Below are 18,812 nucleotides of genomic sequence, written 5' to 3' on the forward strand. Positions count from 1 at the left end.
ATGTCAAAACATAATTCTTGCAGTAATATTTTCTAATATCAGAGTTGCTGAAAAGGCCATGGATGGCCACGGGGGAATAAAGGAAAATGACTTACTACTCTGTCCGTGACAGTTCATAATTCCATTCATTCCCAATATCTTTCCTTTTAAAAGTTTAGGGTCGCTTTTGATAGCTCTACGTGCTCTACTAATATAGGTCTTTTGCAATGTTCTTTTTTTTCTTTCTCTCCCTTTTCTTTCTTTTTCATTCAGTTGGCTTGACATGTGACGTACGGCCAAAGTGAAATCTCCTTCATTATTGCCGACCATATTCTGCTCCTGCATAATCTTCCCCTGTCGTGTCAGGATGCTCTGATTTATTACAGCCCCACTCAAAAGGTTGTGTGGTACTTTATGGAGAACGATGAACATGGACTTAAACAACAGGCCCTGGCTCTTGCAAGGAGGGGAAACAGATTTAACAATACTTTCTGGGAGCAGCGTCCCAGATTCTCTGCCACCGAGTTTGAACCCAAGTTGACAAGACTCATTGTCACACATACGGTGAAACAACTTCCAGTCACAACAGACTGTTGTACTGTCTGTCTCCTTTGTAGGTCACGAATGGATACGGCAATTCAACTCAAAGCGGGTACTTATTAGCCTACTAATTAAAAAAAGTGACTCGATCCTAGATAAGGAGTGATGTACAACTTCCTTGACAGAAAGCAGTGTTGATTTTGTTGACTAAAACTACCTATTTTCACTGACAAAAAAGAAAAAGAAATTAAATAAAAACTAAGCAATGATGACTAAAACTAAATATATCGACAATTTCGTCAAATAAATAAAAACTAGACTAAAATGTTAGGAAGGGACTAGTGGACATGAAGAGATCCAGTACAAGTCATTTCACACTTTGTTGCATGCTGAAAATAGCCGATCTACAAGCTCACAACGCGTCGTGCTGCGATGTGTTGTGAGCTTGTAGATCGGCTATTTTCAGCAAGCGTAAAATCAGCCATTATACGACGGCATCGAGCCCCGGAAAATACGACTAAAATCTCTTGACATTTAGTCACTAAAACATTCTCTCTCTAGGTCGTCCTTAGTCCTCATGGACGGTGCCAAGTGACTGCTGGCATACAATGGTTGAAATATTGGGGACAGAGGGCTTCCATTTCTGGCTGGCTCCAATATGCCATTTAGAGTTTGTGGTGTTCCCGCCCACTTCCTTACAGTACATTTTGTGATCCCAGGTTGAATTTATCTTCTAGTTTATTTGGTCTTGCTGGGAGCCCAATGCACAGTAACAAGCGCTACTACAATTTAGTTTATGTTTATGTTTTGTTAAATATAAAGGGCATGTAACAGGTCACAAATATATTTGAATAAACCATGCATCCCCATATCTCCTAGAGTAGGTAACCTAAAAAAATGCAGTAATCCTGGTCTCTACTGCCTTCCCCTGGTCAGCCTGATGGGAGGGGAAAGGAACTGGTTGGAATAATGTGTTCCTTCCACATGCTACATACATCCTACCGGGGAAACTGATAAGAAGCGGCCTGATCACTCCTCATGCACTGAAGGAAGCATGAGCTCAGTTTGGGGCTCTCCTTAGGTTGGCAGAGGGAGAGTATAGTGCCAAGAATTATACAGCTTAGGCAACTGGCAGTGGTGAAAAATGTGTTATAAAAAAAAGTATTTATACACCATGGGAATCACACATATGTCTCCACATATGTGTGGCAATAGACGATGCGAATGAAACAGGCATGTGGATGCGAGTGCCCTAAAGGAGGACGATCTCTGATCGGATACTGACAGACTGCCTGCCCACACCAGACTCGGTTTTTATTCGATTTTTCTTTTTTATCATATTAAGAGCAATTAGCCAGGCCCTGTGAGTATTCTAGCAAAGGTCTTGTGGGGGTGAGGGAAGCCTGCCATAGGTCAACCAGATGAGAGGGAAGGTTTGAATGCTTCGAGGGGAACTTCTCTCTTCAGCTCTTGTGCTCAGAGAGTGTGTGGGATGTATTTAAGTGCAGCAGGAGAGGGAGAGTTCAGCACACTCAACTTCCTCCCTGGGGTCAGACAATAATCATCATACAGGAAGTGTAAAAAAACAAAAAACACATAAAAAAAAAGAATAAAAAATACTGATACATTGTTGGGAGGGTTCCAGTTATCACACAGCAGGTTTTGACAGACTCCCTATGGCTGTGTGGAGGACATGCAGGGGGCGGCAGATCTAATTTTGGTACACACAGTAAAACTAGGTTCAGAAGATAACTTTTGGTTCTGCTTGCATAATACATAGGGAATATTTCTAACACTTTTTAATAGGAGGGAACACTTGGTCCTAGACCATCTGGCTTTCTGCTGATGAGTGCAAAAGTGGGATATTTCTCTCTCTGTCTCTGCCCCTGTGATAACCTTCCCAGGTGTTTGACGAAGTGAACCAGTTGGTGAAAAGGAGCTATGGGGTGAGACCGCAGCCTGGGAAAGTGTGAAGCTGGCTGTAAAGCCAAGAAGTCTGAACGACAACGTCTAGCACAACACCAATGGCTTTTACAACATGTCAAATTCCATTTTAATGGAGCCTCTGACAATCGCAACACCTCAATTTAACAGACATGCCACATCAAATGAAGGCACTGACACAGCGACGCGGTGGGTGGAAATAAACATGTCCAAAAGACCAACAGTATCAACACTCCCCCCCAGAAAAACTAAAAAACTAAACCTAAACATATAAACTGTCCATACCCAAGGACTTACATAAGTCAATACGCATTGCGGTCATCAATCATACGCAACTCGGAAGGCTACGTCTGTAAATAGCCCAACTTCAGAGCAATTTCTCCACACATTTCTGCTTAGGACACACCGCCATAAAAAGCAAATAATAATAATAATAAATAAATAAATAAATAAACAGCTGTGATCTTGGCCCCAGAGGCCTGACAATAAATACAGAGGCAGTAACAACGGTCGTGGGACTTGCTTGTGACCCGCTTGTCGTGGGATGATAAATATCTGGCGGCATACATGGTCGCCCACAGCGAAAGTGTGAGATTGTGGGACCTTGGTGGGCTGCTTTGTTTCAGTTTTCATTGACCACACACCAGCCGCAGCCACCACTCAACGCACGACGCGCACATCCCCCACCCCCACTCGTCCCCGTTGCCCTCCATTCAACATATTTACTGGCTTTAAACACAGCAGATGGCGAGGTTGTACATGTACAGAACAGGTCATAAAGAGGAAAGGGGGGGTTGGGGGGGGGGGGGGATAAACATGGGAGGGGGAGCCAAAGAACTATTTCACGTCCTGGAGGTGTCATTATGTTTCCCTGCTTGTGGGCAGGAGTGCGAAGAGAAAGCTATACATATATGGGTAGTATAGAAGTGGGATTTTGTTGCTGTGCTCATGCCTGACATTCCTTAAATTCCCCATGCGTGTCTGTGGCCCTGTGTTGTGATCATAATGCTCTCTTCAAGGTTGTGACTCCTGTGCTGATCGAGGCACTTTGGTGGCTGGTTCTGTGTCAACATGACATAGAGAGAGAGAGAGAGAGAGAGAGAGAGAGAGAGAGAGAGAGAGAGAGAGAGAGAGAGAGAGAGAGAGAGAGATAGAGGGAGAGAGAGAGAGAGGGGGACGGACGGACGGAAAGAGAGAGAGATAGAGACAGACAGACAGAGAGAGAAACGATATCCATGTTGTTTGCCATTTCCAGATGGCCATCAAAAGAGCACTATGCCCACTAATTGTTGTTTAATTGTCAGTGAAATGTTGCATTCTGGTTTGACAAGTTGAAAATAGGCACAGGTAGGGGGGCAAAGTGACCCAGTTCACAATATGCAGCTCACGTTTGACAAAGTCAGTTGAATAATTGTGCCTTTACAATGTGAAAACTTTTGATTTATATCAACACACCCCTCAGCAGATTAATGTGTCTGACGAAAAATTCTGACTCACTCGGCTGCGCATTCACCATTTATCATGGTTAAACGTGACCTTTTTTTATAATTGCACCTAACGTTACACTGTGAAAACAAAAGGAAATGGATATTTTATGAAAATACAAAGCCATTAGCTTTTCAACGTGAACTGTGACTGCTGGTGGGGAGAATGTGCTGAGGGACAGTGTTGTAAGCCACTTTCTCTGGATCTTCTTGGCATGAAAACAATGCTGCGAGCTGAGAGAATCCTTTCAGCTCTTAAGCAGTGAAAAGCCTGATTTATACTCAGCTGTACGTGCAGCGAGAATAGCCGATCTACAATCTCGCAAAGGTGTCGCATTGCTATTTCCGGCGTGCAACACCATCAGACGACAGATCTGAATTAAGCATGAAAGTGTTGCTCTTGCATCAGTCTTTCTGCTCAAGGCTATATGGAAATCACTGAGCAGGCATCAACATTGGAATTGGTCATCATCACACTGCAACGATCTCTCTCACTCTCTTTCTCTTTCTTTCCCAGCATGAAGCTTCAGCAACAGCACTGTATCTGTATCTCTCTCTCTCTCTCTCTCTCTCTCTCCATCCATCCCTCTCTCCTCTCCTGCTTTATCAAGGCAGTGAGACCCCCCTGGGAGGCTCCGATCTCCAGTGCACATCCTGAAGAATTAATGACTTCTAATGTACCAGTTAATGCAGAAAAGGCAGAACATCCATCATAACTGACAATTTAATGGCGCTTTCATAGATGGGCCACTCACAGCTTTCCTATTCTCCCCACTGCTCCCCTTCAACAGAGACGCACGCATGCACGCGCGCGCACGCACGCATGCACGCGCGCGCACGCACGCGCACGCACACGCACACGCACACGCACACGCACACACACACACACACACACACACACACACACACACACACACACACACACACACACACACACACACACACACACACACACACACACACACAGAGTGCACTTTCAAAGAAGCACACAGATAAGTATCATTAGACCCCTCTGTTTCCGACTTTATGGTCAATGTTTCCACAATGCTCTGGGAGGTTCGTTTAGAAGCACATGATACATTAAATAGCATTAGACATGCTGCCTCCTTTTCGCTCAAGATAAATGTCATCCAACTCTGGGGCTTATTTTACAGCATATGCAGTACATGCATGCGTCTGATATGTCAATAATGTTCAAGTCTGCCGACTGCGACTGGGAAGTGTCTCCCCGTGATGGGATTTCTAATATGCGAGGATCCCCTGTAGCCTGGCTTACGGAATGAAGCCTGATTCATACTTCGTCGCACGACAGTGTCCCGCGTCTAAAAGAAGTATGCAAGCTCACAACACGTTGCATCCGCGGCATGTTGTGAGCTTGCAGGTCTGCTATGTTTGGCGTGCGACACTGCTGTGCGACGGAGCATAAATTAGGCTTAGAGGCTATGCTTTGAGGACTGGATACAGGCACGCTAAACAAGCTCTCATTATATCTTCTCTTTGGCAGGCCTGCACAGACAGAGGAAATCAATTGGGCGATGCAACATGCATTTCTGCACATTGGACGTGCCTTTGGCAGATGTACAGTATAGTCAAAACCCGCTCAGATGGATATTCAGCTATCTAATACATTTTCATGGCAGAAGTCGATAATATGCCATCAGTGATGCACAATATATAATAGCACTTGTCTCCCATGGACAATCATTTGGATACATGTTCAAAAGTAAAACAAAAATCACACCCGTGTGAAGTGACCCACAGGGTCACAACAGTAGGAAAGAAATTGCCGATTTGCTCAGACACATATGACGTAAATTATCCATTCATTGTCAATGGCATTTCATTGTTTGTGTTAGGACAAAAATCTACCCTATAGCTGAATATAGGAGGGGCTAGCACCCCCCCCCCCCCAAATGGACAAGGTAAAACTTCATCAATTAATATTGATATTTCTGATATTTACTGATATTTATGGTATTTCACTCAGCTGTCAAATCACCTAAATTATAATTAGTACTACTTATCACATCTTCAAGAAGCATGAGTGCTGATGCTATAAAGTAGACCTTTACTATATAACCATTACTTAAAAGAGCGTGCACACTAGCTGTGCCTATCAATGTCACAAACAGCAGAGATTTCTATATAGCATGTGATAAACAAGAGACAGGTAGGAGCTCTCCAGGACAGACATGACAGCGCTGGCCCTGTGCTTCGAGGGGCGCTCCCCGTACCAACGGACTGATATGGAGCGAATCGATACATTTGAGATATAACGGGTCGTATCGGCTTTTATCCATGGTCATTTGCTGTTCATATTCATATCACGTGGTCCCATTTTGTGATCATTAAATATGCCATTTCTTACACAGCCTTTTATTTGACTTAATTGAATAATTTAATAGTATGCTATGTTTTGCGTTACTGTTAACCCATTTTGACCTGAGATGAGATTCTAAAAATGTCTTCTACATCCTGACAGTTTTCTGAAAAAGCTATGTTTCTATGTCAGTCGTTCTTCGATAAAAAAAAAATAGCAGACCTACAAGCTCGTAGCCATACTGTGAAAGAAGAACATGAATTAGCTTCATGTTCTTCTGTTGAAGAACATGAAGGAACATGAAGGTAATTCTATTTAAGCATTTCAAATTCATTATTTCGTTACGTTATTAACAACAATCCATTACGTAATGTTGTAATTAATACAGATGAGTGACGGCTTTCGATGGTGACGAATATATGTCGATCAGTGTCGGGTGGATTAAGGGAAATGCCTCTATGTATTAGCGGTATACTGTGGTTACTTTGCGTATGCCTCGTTTGATGCGTATGTATCGTAGCAGCATATGACGTCAGTGTATAACTGGTACAACTAGCTCTCAATGATGAAGTAATAAAGATGTGGATTAAAGGACCCAATGCCAGGGTGTAATTGGTTTTCGATGGTGACGTAATGACGATATGTTTTAGTGTCGGGAGGATTAAAGGTAATGCCCCTATGTATACAGTACATGTATGTAATCTGACACCACTGCCATATCAAGCACAAGTAGTCATTACGTCATGTACGCTGGCACGGCGCATACACATCAAACGGCGACACACGAAAACGCAAGTAACTATTCAAAAGACTATGACTAAAACAAAAATCTAAATTTGCTGCCAAAAACAACACTGCCCATCAGTGCACATAAACTAAAGCAACCACACAGCCCACAAATACTGCCTTCATGTATAAGCACCCCACCACCACTGAATGGATAGAGTAGAGTAGAGCCTGGCTGCTCAGCCTATCCTGGAGTACAGTTGATCTACAGGGCCAATATTCCCTTCAACAAGTCACGTGGTGAGCTAATGTCCCTTTTAACTGAGCTCAAATGATGCCCAGAGGACTGTCTGATCGATGGAACAGAGAGACTGGACACCACCTGGCAGCCCAAAACCGGCATTTCAGAATCATAACGGTTGGCTAAACCGATTGCCGGATCAGAATTAGTGGTTGTAAAGCCTCAGTGGAGAAGCGTATATAGCCACAACAAGGACGGGTGTTTGGCCTGCGGTAGACCACCCCGACATCCTCGCCCTCACACCTGCATGCATGCGCACTGATGTGTGAAGACCTAGCCTGGCACGGATGTGCATTATGCTGGCACGCGATGAGGCGAGCACACGGGTGCAAAATGCATGCCGCTGCACATTGAGACCCTAGCTAGTATATACTATCATACGGAACAGAAGCACCGGTGTTTGCTCAAGGACATGATGATGTGCCTATACTGTACATGCGCGTGTACTCCCCCCCCCCACCCCCGCTTCCCACCCACACACACAAATAACACAAAAATAAAACGGTGTACTCACGCACACACACATGTGCATGCACACACATGCATGCACAGACACGCACACCACTGGAATGGAATTCAAATTGATTTTCTGTCTGAGCAGGTCTCACACGTAGAGCTGGGGTGCAACAAGGATATTTGACAGGTTTCATTCCATTGCCAGGCGGAGCAAACATCAGTGACCGTGACCTACTATATGTAGGTCCAAATATCACAACCATGACCCCCGCACTTGAGCTGACGCATTTCTTTAAGTGCAGAAACAAATAAGAGGGCCCGAGATAATTTTAAGCATGTGTGCGCGTGCAATGGTGTTTGTTAGGATAGCGTGTGTATATTAACGTCCTAAATGAGCCAAATGTGACGGGACAACTCGCGCATCCCCTGCTGCTTTGCTGACCAAAAATATTTTGTAAGCTGACGGCTATTCAATGTCATCGAGGCAGATGTCAATTTCAATACATTGTGTCCTGACCTCCTAGAGCTGACGGACCAGATTTCACTATTGGCATTTCCGACTGAAACCCTTAGAGGATTTGCTGGAGGGAATTTGCACAGGGAAAGTGAGTCTGCGACAGATGCCCGTTCTCCTCGGCGACATCGCTGTACGCAAGCTGCGGCAGTCCAAAGTGCAAGAAAAGCATGTTAGTATCGAGCAGGCAGATGGTGAGGAAAAAAATCTTTGCCATTGACCCACACAACACAGACCATCAGCCAAATATAGTGTCACAGTGGAGGCTGATCCGATTACATTCTACTGTACGATAAGGCCTGTAACACGGCCGTGTGTCAATTGGAGAAACGCAGCCGTTTACTGTTTAAGCAATTAAGAGTTTTCAAATCTTTTGGGATAGATTTTTAAGGCCGAACATCTTGGTAGCATAGGTGTAAACTTCCTGCCCACTACCCTGACTGGGGTTCATGTCCTCCCTGGTGCCACGGGCGTGGCTATAGGCTATATATTAATATGTATACACGCGTTTCGACCAACAGTAATAGGTTTTCCACAGTGTCGTAACAACGCTGAGGAAGTCGAAACGTGTCCGTTGCTTCTGTCCATGAGAGGTATATAAAAAACATTCATTGTGTGCTGGCTATTTCAAATCAATCTCCTATAATGTAGTTAGATTCTTCTCCCAAAGTGTGAATAAATGAAGTTGCTATGGTTTAAGCATGTGTACTGTACAAGTGTACATGCTGCCTTCCCTCATAAGAAAAAGTACTACAAACCATATCCAACTATGCTACTTTTTGTATGTGACAAGAACAAGATGCCATGGGTAGGGCGGCTATATGGCCCCTGTGGTATTTTATCCGAAGTGTTTACCATACAGTATAAAGATGTTTTACCACATAGGATGTCGATTTTACCACATGAAGTTGCCGGTATAATATGACACAACCAAGCAGAAAAAATATATCCCACATGGCAGCAATGAGCCACCGTATACTATGAAGGTGAACACACACCAAACGTTTTATTTATTTTCAATTCCACTGATCAAGCTGAAGTCAAATAGTCGCTGGATGATGTTCAGCCCTGGCTCATGTAATTCCTTTATTATTTCTCGGCAAGCTCTATGCTTCAGAAATCACAGGAAATTGATTCCATTATCTCTATCACTTTCCTCAGCGCATAGCCGCATACAGTAGCACCTGCATATGAAATGCAACCCACCCACCATCTTACCATCTCTGCCATTGAAGTGACATTATCATTGCCATGGCAACAAACCCCCATCTCTACACAAAAAGGTGTAGCACTGAATCTTCAGGGCTTGCTTTTGTATGCAGGTACAGTACCTCACATTTTAGGGTCACGTACACATTGCAGTGTTGGAGGAAACTAGTTACAAAACGTCTCTGTCGAGCAGAAACCTCTTATGTCCATATTAAAAAAGAAATCTTTATAGATTAGCACCCTATAGGCCTACTTGATCACAGTACTGCGTCACAGTGAAGGATTAAAAGTAGTAGATTTACAAGCTCTAAACGCAGTGCGAAGCGACAAAATGTTGAGCTTGTAGACTCAGAGCTTCTACTTTTCTCTCCAGGTTGTCCTCAGACGAGCCCTCCATCGTTGCTTCCAGTCATCCCGGTTCCATCCATACATCTGGCCAGCTCATGGGTGCTTTGCGCTCCTGCGTCTTTCTTGAGTACATCCCTCCATGTTAATGTGGGACATCCTTGTGACCGGTGCCCGTGTGTTGGTGACCACACCACCGATTTGCTCTCTGGCAGCTCTTGGTGTCTTTGGCAGTGTCATGCTGGTCTCATTCTCCTGGCTGCTATTTTCTGGCTCAGCCTTGGGCATTCGATCATACAGGTTCTTGTTCTTTTGCCATTTTTTTAATTGAATTGAACAGTTTAGGTTTCCACCCATCAGAGACCAAAAGTTACTACAAGTTGCTTTCCGCATTACCGAACAATGTAGCTACATTTTTGTTTTATTAATCCATCCACGCCGTTACTGTGCATGCCCAGTTGCCCACTACCTTCTGCCACCCTCCTATTGTGTTTAAGCCTACAAATTGATTAATTTATTCATTATATATCTCTAATTTATCAGACACTTTGTCTTATAGGTTATCTCTGGGATTCCAGTCTACACTGCAAAATCTGTAGTTTACTATAATACTCTGAGAGTGTACACCATGGAAACAAATGGGCCCTTACTTCCATACACTCTTGAAGTTATACAGACTTGTAATTGTCCATTTAGTTCCTAACTATCAATCATTTAGCTGACCTCCACAAAGATCCCTGGTGGTCAGTATGCATGCATTTTCTTAAATTACCAGAACAGATCGAGGCTTTCCCTAGACCTAGACCATTAAAAGGAAACAAATGGACTTACTGTATGGTAATTGCCCTGCTGTGTTTTAGAACGGAAAATCTCCCTGTTGCCACATTAGATGTAGGAATTCAGTACTGATCTATTCAAGTGTCTTAATGTCACACTATACTACCGGTTGAGATCAACCCTATTCTGGAACGGGAAAGTCATTACATTAACAAAATGTAGTGGTATTGAAAAAGACCCTCAGAGTAAAGGAATTGCAGTTCATTGCAGATTTTTGTCAGTGTTCGTCAGAGGACAAAGTGTGCGAGAGGCGTTGAAAAGAAAAAGAGCTTTTGATAGGCCTATAGTCAAGGACATCAACACAGCACCTTGAACAATCTAATTTCCAAAGTGTGAAATTTCCTCATTCTCTCCTCTGATAGCTTCATTTCATAGTGAAACCTAATTATGGGCACTATAATTTATTTTAGCAGTCAAGTCATCACCTACTCAAATGCAAAGGCTTGCCAAATTACACCATATAATGACACTATATAATTCCAGTGTTAAAAACAAACACTATTTATATAGACACTGGTCATTATGTGTGTGTGGTGCATTTTAACACACAGGTAGGTTCATACTGCTTATCGGTCTATGTTGTGTGGAACCATGTGTATGTGTGTGCCCACTCCATCACCACCACACTGTAGAAACAGAAGTTATCAAGGGCAAACACTTACTTCCAGTGTGTTTAATTTCCTCTCCGACACGAACGTTTTCTATTTTCACTGGTGGGGGGGGGGGGGCGTCCAGAGGAACAATTTACAAGCAAAACAAACACCCCCGCGATTGATGCATTGTGAAAAAAACATGACAAAAGAAGGAAGGAAAGGGTGGGAAAAAAGGTCCTGGCCAGATTTAAGATTCACTGGGGCTGCAATCTGCATGCTAAGGCCCATCAATTTTTCATGGCTCTCACACTATGAGCACTCACAGCCAGAAGGGGGTAATGCAAAATTGATTTGTGTATTAAAACTGCTTAGCCAAGCAGGCATCCCTGGGAAATGTAGTGATTACCCCCTTGGGACCTGAAAAGGCCATGTATAGCCAAAGTGATGGAAAGAGGACTGAACAGCTCTGTTCAGATACAAAACCATGTTCAGGTAGTGTGCATTTAAAAACACTAACAAACCAAAAGTTCAAAAGCATGAATATTTATACACAAATACCTGATCATTCCAAATCTTTGTATCTTAGCTTTTGTCATTTCAAACGCATGGAATCAGAGCCAAGTATGAATCAGAGCTTATTTAGACTGACCCAATAGTGTTGGAACTGCACCTTTTAGGATGACTGAGAATTAAAAAGCTGGTCACAGAGATAAATGCATTGAATGGTAAAATACATACATGCATTCACTCATTTATTTCCGTACACTAATGTACAGTGTGGCCAATGCCGTCCCAGACTCCCAACTGATTGGAATTAGAAGAAATCCTCCTTTTGTTCCAGCTGAGCAAGGGCATATGTGACAAAATCTGACTGAGAGACTGCCATTGATGTTTTTTAATTTTCGTTTTTTCATGTCATATGAAAGCAGGGAATCATAGCTTCAACTTGACATATTGGTTGTTCAGTTTGACCCACCAGTTTTGGAGATATGGCTTATAGAGTATTAGTAATGTAAAACAGCGAGTTGAGAAAACAGGCTTGAAAGGTTCACTTCTGTGGTCTCTAACATTACACCTAGCTACATGTTTAAGCATTTATTTTATATTTACATGTCGATTTCAGCTCTGACACTTCAGACATGCTCTAGTATGTGAAGAGTCTGCCTGTGCCAACTCATTTTTGGAAAAAAAAGGGGAAAAAAAGTTTTTCTCAGTCAAATCTGGTCACATATTGTAATGCTAACTGGATTGTGTATGAAAGAGACTTTCACGTGTATCTGAGCTCACACATTTTAACCCATTTAGACGACCTGCTGAGGCCGATTCTAAAAACACATTATAAATTCTTACCTGAAGTTTTCTGAAGAACTTCAAATCTTTATTCAGACAATCTAAATGAATGCTTATAATGATACTACGTTGACTTGAAGGTGGCCAACAGGGTGCTATAGTCAGTAAGTAAAAGTATCAATACTACACTGTAGAATTACTCTATTACCAGTAAAAGTCTGGAATTCAATAAAAGCACAAATGTTTTGGTATCAAAATGTACTTAAAGTACCAAAAGTAGACGGTATTCATTATGAAGAATGTCCCATTTCACAAGTTTTCAAATGTATAAAATGTATACAAAACTTTTGAAAATAGCATCGTGAGCTTGTAGATCGGCTATTTTCAAATGGCCATAGGGCTGAAATGGGTCATGCATGTTTTGTAATAGTAATCTAAATCTACAGTAACTACTGTAGTAACTAAAGTTACAAAAATATTAAAAGTAAAAGTATAATATTTGTCTCTGAGATGTAGTGCAGTACTTAAGTAAATATACTACTTACTTTCCACCACTGGTAGTTGTATGCCGTCTGGAAATCAGAAGATCCTCGGTTCACCTCCCGTCTTATTCTATGTGTCAAAGTGTCCCTGAGAAATAAATGGTAAATGGTGCATTTATATAGCGCCTTTATCCAAGGCACTTTACATAGATTGTGGCGGAAGCCATGCAAGGCACCAACAAGCACATCGGGAGCAATTTGGGTTGGGTTGGCACTTGGATTGGGGGTCAAATCAACTAATGATTCCTGAGCGCGGCGCACGTTGCAAGAGATGGGTCAAATGCGGAGAACAAATTTCACTGCGGTAACGTGTGTGACTAATCGTACGACTTTGACTTGGGTTAAATGCAGAGGACACATTTTGTGTACGTGCAAATGTACTGTAACAAAACAAATATATATATATACACCACAAAGTTAGAGGGGACCATAGTATAATGTTCCTTCACTTGTGTTCGCTGCCCCACCCCTGTGGTGTGCCACAGAGGAAGTCCAAGGTGCTGTGGGTCACACACTTTATTCAGAACGCCAAGATGGGACTTTACTATCACATGCAGGCACACGGCCGAGCATCCTGCCACATTTACAAATGCCTCAACCTTGTAAAGTCACCTCGCCCAGTTGTTGCACACCACTGAACTGACATATACATATTTATTGAAGCACATTGGTAGGGATAAAAGGTATATCATTAGTCGCATGGGCACACAGCCGCACGCACACACGCACGCACGCACGCACGCACGCCGTCTTCTGTGTTTTCTTCTACCTAATGTGTCCTTGAATGTCAAAAGATTGATGTGATTACCCAACTACTTCACCATGCTGTGGCCTCACTGGCCTGGCAGCTCTAACTGGTATCATAGGGATCTGATATATATGGAGAAATGAAAATGAAAGGTTATAAACTATTTTTTCACAAAATGAACCCCCCCCCCCCCTATCTTTCTAATAAAACACAGGGTTGAGTTTAAAGGACCACTTCAACATTTTTCAACCTATCTTCATATAATAGGTCCTCACCAATAATCATGATAAAATGGCAAAATTCTACTCAGTCCGTGTGTCATATAGGAGGGCTGTGGGCAGTTCAGAAACCCGTCCGCCAGTGACATCATCGATGGGGAATCCAAGCTAATAGAAATAGAAAGCTTTCTAGTCCTGAAAAGTTGCAATGCGAAATGGAAGTGATCGTTTTCGTATCATATATTTTGTAAAAAAAGATATTGATGATGTCACTGGTGGACGGGTTTCTGAACTGCCCACAGCCCTACAGGCTGAGTAGAAAAACATTCTGCCATTTTATCATGATTATTAGTGAGGACCTAATTATATGAACATAGGTTGAAAAGTGGTCCTTTAAGGTTAGAACATGGCCATTAGTTTAGTGACTCCAATGTCCACTAACGGCAAATTCACAATTAATCCACATGACTACAATAGGGTGACTATAAGACTCTTCATTCTGCTGTTAACAGCTCTTCAGCTCTGGAAAGCACTTTCAGGTAATTATTTTATGCTGAGACATGAGTATCTCATCCCAGCAAAAAAGGAAAAAAAAAACCCTTAGCAATTAGTGTCAAAAGAGTGGGTTTGCACCACAGTACACACAACACAGGTGATCACACTTAAATCACTCAATGGTTCAGGGGCACATCACTTGCCACTATGTTATGAATTGGTGAGAAGTCTGAGATCGTCCATGAGTCACCTGAGTGAGTGAGTTTAGCATATTTATGTATTTTTACAATTGTATTATGTTTTTAAATGCATTCAATGCCTTTACTTAAAGCACACTGAATTGCCTTGTTGTATGAAATGTTCTATATAAATAAACTTGACGTGCTCTGCTTAGTGCTTACACAGTCAACTCCAGAGTTTGACTTTAACTCAGAGGGCCAGCTTTACGTGCATCAAGGCAAATTGCAAATTTTCCCTAAGGCAAATTACTTTCAGTGCAATTTGCACTCATAAGGTGCAGGGAATTAATGTCTTATTTACTAAGGCAACAGCTAATTACGCAATCACCTAATGGGACCACCCGGAAAACTGAAATATTTGCAATGCAACTCCAAACGAGTGAAATTCAATTTGGGCAACAATTGCTCATAAAATGAATACATTAGGACTCACAAAACAGAACTCCCTTCCCACCACTTCCAGCTCAATGCAGACAAGACTCCGGTTCATCCGGGTCCGCGTCAATATGCCGACGGTCCATTGGTCCGATCGACAACCTACCTCAAACCCTCACCCTAACCTCCCCCGGGGCAGACACCTAAACCTAACCACCCACCCTCTCCCGACCCCCAGGGCACCTCGGACAAATGCTCCTTCGGAGCAATGGTCCGTCGGATCATAGGGTGCTTCCCGGTTCATCCAAGAACCTGCATCGGACAGAGCGGTATTCAGTGGTATTTCGTCGACTACCTTATTCACTGACAAAAACGAAATGAAAACTAAGGAATGATGACTAAAACTAAGACAAAATATATACATATTGATTTCATCAAGAAATAAAAAAATTGACTAATGTTAGGAGGGGGACTAGTGGATAAGAGATCCAGTAGAACTAAAAGACATGTCATTTTAGGTCTGGTTGCGCTCTGAAAATAGCAGATCTACAAGCTCACAACACAGCCATTACGACAGAAGCAGCGAGTGCATTCTCCAGCAACGGGTCGGCAATGAGATGCGACACTGCCGGGGAGAGGGCCGGCAGCTGCCGGAGTAGGTGGATGGAATATGACAGCTCCGTCCCTGCCGGAGTAGGTGGATGGAATATGACAGCTCCGTTCCTGCCGGAGTAGGTGGATGGAATATGACAGCTCCGTTCCGCGGCACTGTCAGAGTGTCGGTCAACTGCCGGTAACAGTCGCAGCACTGCCGGGGGGAGGGGCGGCATCTGCCGGGAAATTGGGGGGGATTATGTCACTCCACTGCCACTCCATCTCGGGGCCGCCGTTCCACGTCACAACTGCCGGTTAACAGCTGCGGTGCTGCCGGGAGAAGGGGCGGCATCTGCCGGGGAAGCTGGGGGGATTATAATACTCAACTGCCGCTCGCTTCTGTGGCAGTGCGTTGGTCCGACATGCGTTGCGTCGAGCTTGTGGTTATGGTTAGGTTTAGGGTTGGAGTAGAGTGTCGGACTGATGCTGCCGAGAAACACTGCCGCCTGCCGCGGGTGTTCCGCGGCTGATGCCATGCGTTGCGTCGTGCTTGCAGTTAGGGTTAGGTTTAGGGTTGGAGTAGAGTGTCGGACTGATGCTGCCGAGAAACACTACCGCCTGCCGAGGGTGTTCCGTGGCTGATGCCATGCGTTGCGTCGTGCTTGCAGTTAGGGTTAGGTTTAGGGTTGGAGTAGAGTGTCGGACTGATGCTGCCGAGAAACACTGCCGCCTGCCGCGGGTGTTCCGCGGCTGATGCCGCTGCTGGAAAATGCACTCGCTCTCTCTCAGGCCTGCCAAAACACATTAGTCAACAAAATCAACTGTAGATTTAGTCGAATAAAATCTTATGATATTTAATCGACTAAAGCTAAAACATTTCAGATGACTAAAATTTTACTTAAACTAAAATAACATTTTACTCATAAAGACTGACTAAAACTAAATCAAAATATGCTGTCAAAATCAACAGTAGGACAGAGCAGTGTTCAATGGAAGTCCAAAATACTTAATTTGGATGTGATGATACACTAGTATAATCTGACCGTTTTAGCAGTGTTTGCTGCTAACTTCATGGTAACTAATGAGAGGCTTCATTATAATCCGCCATTGCTATTTTGCGTTTGGCAGAATTTTACCTATTGATTTATTTTGTTCTAAATATCCATGCCACATACATAATAGGCTCCGGCCAGAGTGTGTTCGAGTCCCGTTCATGACGACCTTTGCTGCATGTCTCTCCCTATCTCTCTCTCCCTTTTTCCTGACATTCTTCACAGTTGGCTTGTCCACTAATGCTCTAGACAGATACAAGGTTTGGATGTTACCTGGTATCCTGGTTACTTTTCAGCACTTTGTTATTTTATTTGCCGTTCATTTGATAATAACAAGGGTTCGTGCCATTTACTTACATTTACTTTAGACGTCTTTCTGGATAAGAGCAGGCCAAAATTGTACACAAAACAGATGGTATAGTTCAAGGATTTGGTGCCTTAAATTAAATTGGACTTGAACATTAATTTTTTTGGTTTTCTGTTTCTGCAAATCTGTTTATTATGTTGTTGTAGTGTTTGTGAACTGCAACAGCTGTTGCACAAAACCCTGAAATATGCTTCCCCCAGCATCCACCTGGGGGAAGCATATTTCAGGTGCAGTGCTATTGTAGATTCTATTCATCCATATACCAGATAGCGTAGCTACAGTTTCAAGGAGCTTGATTATTGCCATATGGGAACGTTGTGTGGGAGATTCAAGGTCTAATCTATATCTACATTATGCAGACCCATCGGAAATCTGTGTCTCTTTGCTGCATTTATTTACATTCATCTCCACCAGACGCTTCTTATAATATAACCTGCCTGTGCTAATTTGCACCTGGTTTTCAGTGTTGGAGAAATTCCAGGCATGTTATGCATGAGCATGTGTAAATCCAGCAGAATGCATACTCGACCACACTTAACATATATCCTACACCTTTTCGATGCCAATGGCACACAATGTGGGTTTAAAATGATAATGTTTGCTGAATTACACATTATGTTTCTAGTTGCAGAATGATTCTGAAATTAGGTTAAAAAATGGTTAGTAAATCAGGCCCTCAGTTAATTGATTATAGACTGGCATGTTTAACTACTTAAACCCTATACTTCGTTGGCCAGGGTCCCAGAGGGGTTTTGTCCCTCTAAACCACATCTCTTCTTCGAAAATCTCATAATACAGCGTTGCATTGTAGTGTGATGTGAGCTTGTAGATCAGCTGTTTTCACTGAACCTACTAGTACGACATCTCTCTCTCTCTCTCTCTAGGTCGTCCTCAGACGAGCCTTCCATCGTCGCTTCCAGTCATCTCGGTTCTCCATACATCCGGCCAGCTCGTTGGTGCTTTGCGCTCCTGCATCTTTCTTGAGTGTACATCCACATAATATGTTAGCATGGGACGTCCTCGTGACCGCTGCCCATGTGTTGGTTCCCACAGCACCGGTTTGCTGGCTGGCAGCTCCTGGTGTCTTTGGCAGTGTCCTGTAAGTCTCATTCTCCTAGCTGCTATTTTGTCACTCACCCTGAATATTCCAGCATACAGATTCTCATTGGTATTTGGTAACATGTGTTCTCTTGCTGATGTTGAGCACTAGAGAATGTAGGGAAGCTACGGTTCATGCGGTTCATCTCTACAGTTTAGATTTGAGCAGCCTCAAACGTGGTAAGTCATAGTCCATGGCTCCAGGCAATGGTCGGCTCAACAAGTACTGTCTAAAACAAAAAGCCATTTCTTGATTAACATTGGTGGCACGCAGGCTTACTGTACTTTACTGCCGACCTTCAAGTCAAAGGACATCCTCAGTTGAAGAACCACCAATAAGGCTCAGCCAGCCAGCAGAGTCGAGCCAGAGTTGCACAGGCAGGGCACAAGACGGTGGCTAGCATTATCTGCAGAGGGACACGCACATGGAGGGAAGAGGAGAGCACTTCCTGGGGCTGTCTCTTGTCATCTCTCTCCATTTTTCTGGCTAGAAGAGAAAAAGAAACAGTCCTCTGTCAGAGAAAAGAGAAAAAAGGCCTGTAGTCA

General features: G+C 43.2%; 1 protein-coding gene across 1 annotated transcript in view; it reads right to left on the reverse strand.

Moving 5' to 3' along the window:
- The window catches only part of elavl2 (ELAV like neuron-specific RNA binding protein 2), a gene marked incomplete at its 3' end in the record, with an annotated part of 82,244 nt that extends 63,683 nt beyond the window's left edge, over positions 1-18,561 (reverse strand). Inside the window, exons 1-2 of the mRNA XM_080792160.1 lie at positions 18,547-18,561; positions 13,084-13,168 (exon numbers count right to left, since the gene is read on the reverse strand). The remainder of the gene's footprint in view (positions 1-13,083; positions 13,169-18,546) is intronic.
- Between the last annotated feature and the right edge of the window lie 251 nt (positions 18,562-18,812).

Source organism: Protomyctophum bolini (assembly GCF_963924005.1).
Source record: "Protomyctophum bolini genome assembly, chromosome: 20".
Taxonomy (NCBI): Eukaryota; Metazoa; Chordata; class Actinopteri; order Myctophiformes; family Myctophidae; genus Protomyctophum; species Protomyctophum bolini.